Raw genomic sequence first — 4,214 nt, 5'->3', positions numbered from 1 at the left:
CTTCTCTGAACTGACTTGGCAACACGTCCTCTTGGCCTACTGCTCCTGGATGCCTGCTCTTTCTATGGAAATTGCTTTAGGTTCCATGCAGCTGAGCCAAGGAAAGCTTCAGTCTTCTTCCGGAACAATGACTTTGTCACCCAAACTCCAAAAGTGCCCCTGCCACCACATCTGGATGCTCTGGGTCCTCCGAGAAATCCTTCTTTTTCTCTGGCAATTTGTGGAACACTGAGATGGTTTTTCATAAGACAGTCATTGAAGAGGAGAGATCCTTCACAAAAATACCAATATTAAGTTTGCATAAGACATCCGCTGGCTGTACTGCAGCTAGAACCAACTGGGGAGTCATAAACACCTGGGCTCAAGTCTTTTCACCTCACAGGGTTCTTGGCTAGTGTCTAAGATGGCCATTTACAAAGACCATACTGACCTGCATTGATAGGGTTGCCTCATCTGAGAGTTCTGTGTATCAACAAAATCCTAGGTGAAGTCATTACCTGTATCCTCTATGAGAGAGAGGCAGAGAGAGAGAGACAGAGACAGAGACAGAGAGAGAGACAGAGAGAGAGAGAGAGAGACAGAGAGGGGGAGAGACAGAGAGAGAGACAGAGAGAGAGAGAGACAGACAGAAAGAGAGAGAGACAGAGACAGAGACAGAGAGACACAGAGAGAGAGAGACAGAGAGAGAGAGACAGAGAGACAGAGAAAGAGAGACAGAGAGACAGAGAGAGAGAGACAGAGAGACAGAGAAATAGAGACAGAGAGACAGAGAGAGAGAGACAGAGAGAAGACAGAGAGGAGGGCAGAGGGAGAATGCCAGCAGATTTCTGGATAACTGAAGCCTCCCATCACTACCAATCATGTCTCTGTGCTCAGCTTGTAATCCACTTTCCAAATTTCCCTATTTCTCCTGTCTAGGTGGTCCATAGTGTGCTCTAATGGTGAGATTTCTTCTACCCTCTTTGTTTATTGATCTTTATCCAAACGCTCCCCACCATGCTTGGCTTTTCTGATTCCTGGATTTCCTCACTAGCTTATATCATTTTAATATACAATGCCCCTCCTCTATTTCTCTTCTTGTTTCTTTTGAAAGAGGTTACACCCAACCAGAGCCATGTTCAGTCATGAATCTCTTCCCACCAAGTCTCAACGTAATCATGAGGTCAGATTTGCCTCCTGCCATCAGGGCTTCCAGTCTGTCTTGCTTGCTCCCAATACTTAGTGCATTTTTAAATAGACATCTGAGTCCATGGGGGTTACTTTTCACTTTCTAAAAGCAATTCACCTGCAAACTTCTGAGGATCTCAACTGCTGCTACTGCTACTACTACTACTACTACTACTACTACTACTACTACTACTACTACTACTACTACTACTACTACTATTAGCTAGCTAGCATTTATATAGGACTTAAAATCTGCAAAGAAAGTTAGAAATCTTTTCTTACTTGATTCTTGCCACAGCCTTGAGGGATCAGTGCTATTATCACCCCTACTTTACAGATGAAGACCCTGAGACAGAGATTAGGTGCTTTGCTCAAGATCACACAGCTAGTGTCTGAATCTGGATTTGAACTCAGATCTTCCAGACTCTACAGCAGTCCAGCGCTCCGTTCAGCTGGCTGCCGCCTTTGTCGAAGTGTAGCTATGTTCTATGTAAACCCTACACATCTAAGGGAGGGGAGAAGCAGCCGGCAGCCGTAGCATTCAGGATGTGCTCTGGAAGGCTTCAGGTTGGTGCAGTTTGGTTGGGTGGGGGAGAAGGGAGACGGAGGCTGGACCTGAGCCCGGACCCTTTCCAGGGTGTTAGAACAGCTGGAATCTTCTTCCTCAGGTGCTAATTTCCTTTCCTGCCACCTGTTCCTGGGAGGGTTTTGGTTGGTTGTTTTTATTTTCCTCAGTTCCCTGATACTGGACCAGAATTTCTCCAGGCTGTACTTTCCCATACTGAGAATTCTGGATGAACAAAGAAGCAGGCCTGGGGCTTGGGGCCGCGTTTCTTCCCCACTGACCCTCTTCCAGTGGGAACTGCGTGGGGCTGAGAGTGGAGCTATAGTCCTGCTGGCAAAGGACATTCTATTAACTGGCCCCCTGGTTACTGGGAGTCAGCTGGCATTTCTAACCTACTCTGACCTCAGACTAGCATGGGGCAGGCACTGGAGGCTCTGGGTGCGAATTTAGCTCTTCTTCCTGTGTGACCACCTATCCAGTCTCAGTTTCCTCATCTGTAAAAGGTGGAGAAGAGGGGGTTGGGTTAGCAGTGGTCCTCTGTGACCCTCTGCTACAAGTGCAATCTGAAGTCTGTTCTGAAAAGGGAAATGTTTCTGTGATGCCCCAATGTCCTCTCCCAGCTACCTCCTGACTCAGGATTTCACCATTAAGACCCTGGGTGAGCCTGCCCTTAGTTCCCTCCCTATCTGCCCATTGTTAGAGGGTAAGCTCCCCGAAGACAAGGCCTGTCTTTCCTTCTGCTTGTTTTTCTATTCCCAGTCCTTAGCACAGTGCTAGACACAAAGCAAGTACCAATGAATGTTTGCTGATTTGATTCTGTCCCTGTGACTTCTGGGCTGGGGTAGGGGGTTGGGGGGCAGAGGAGCTGGAGAGGGGAGGGACAGATTACTAACTCACCCATTTGTTAACAAATTCAACACACGTTTGCTAAGCACCAAGTTCTGTTCTCTGCCCTTGTCCTGACAGTGTAACAAGGGAATGAGGGGATCATACAGATTGTTTTTTAATAGCTGACATTCACATAGGTTTGCACGATGCTTAATGTTCATACCCTCCTTTAGTTTTCAAGGTAACCCTGCTTTCAAGTGCTATTACGATACCCATTTTTCAGAGAAGGAAACTGAGGCTTATAGAGATGAAGTGAGACATACATCTTACAGGAGGTGTGATTTCAACGCAGATAATTATGGTCTCTAATGTGATAAGAATATATCAGAGAGATATGAAAAGTAAATGCCACGTGTGGTCCAAAGGAATCCAGGGGCAGGGAACCTGGGGTCTCGAAGCCACATGTAGCCCTCTAGGTCCTCAAGTGAGGCCACATGTGGCCTTGAGGCTGCTGGTTCCTCACCCATGACTCAGTAGACCATCCCCCATATGTGGGTTATCAAGAAAACTTTGCAGGATCAGAGGCCAATAAGTTTATCTTTAAAGGACAGACAGAAATTCCCCAGACAAAGTGAAAGGAATGACTGTCTAGGCAAAGGTAACAGGGTGAGCTCAAGGGTAAGAGAATATTCAAGGGACAGAAGATGGTACAGTCTGACCAGAGGGGAGCTCCTGGGATTAGAGGCTTAGAGGAGGTAGGGACTCAGAAGACCAGAGAAGCTGCCCGAGGTCACAAGACATCTGGGAGCCCAAGCCCGGTGCTCCAAGTGCAGGCTTCTTTCGTGATTTCTGTTGTCCTCACCTCACCCCCTACCATTTCCCTGCTCCTGCCTGGGGGTCTCCCCAGGACCTTCTAGAAGGGAGTAGAGGTATGGCAGAGAAATTCAGAAGTGACAGGTTATCTGTTTAGGGCACACATGTACACACACAAAGGCAAACAGCAGCTTCTTCACCTAAGTACTTGAATGTCAGTTCAAAAAGTCAGTAAGATGTATGGAGGCCAGTTTAGGGTCCTGGGCCTCATCCCAAAGTCCCCAGACCCAAGAGTGCTCCCTCATCCATTCACAAGTATCTGGAAAGGCTCAGTAGGAAAGAGACGTCTAGAGATCAATGGGAGAGATTCCTGGTACCAGGCAACTACAGGTTAATCCAGGATAGAGAGATAAGAAACCATTCCCCAGCTGCTTCTAGATCAAGATGTTCCATCCTCTTTCTTCCAGGTCTGGACAAAAATGGCCAGGAAAGGCTAAAGCATCTGAAGGCATAAACCAGTATCCCCAGGGGCCTGAGGGAACATGGAGCAGAAGACAGAAGAGGCAAGAACTCAATCAGGGTCTGAATTTGAGTAATCTCTGAGGCTTATGATGGGAGAGGGGGGTTCAATCAAACAGTTAAGCATTTATTAAGTGCTTCCTGCATGCCAGGCATTGCTATCAAAAGAGCATAAATAGATAGATAGATAGACAGACAGACATAGATAGGTAGGTAAAAAGACATAGACAGATATCTGATAGAGAGGGGAAATGGATGGGTGAGGAAGATAGATAGATAGATAGATAGATAGATAGATAGATAGATAGATAGATAGATAGAT

Source organism: Petaurus breviceps, unplaced genomic scaffold, assembly GCF_028583685.1.
Source record: "Petaurus breviceps papuanus isolate PSGF00001 unplaced genomic scaffold, PetGlider_PUasm1.0 207, whole genome shotgun sequence".
Taxonomy (NCBI): Eukaryota; Metazoa; Chordata; class Mammalia; order Diprotodontia; family Petauridae; genus Petaurus; species Petaurus breviceps.
This window is presented reverse-complemented; position numbering follows the sequence as displayed.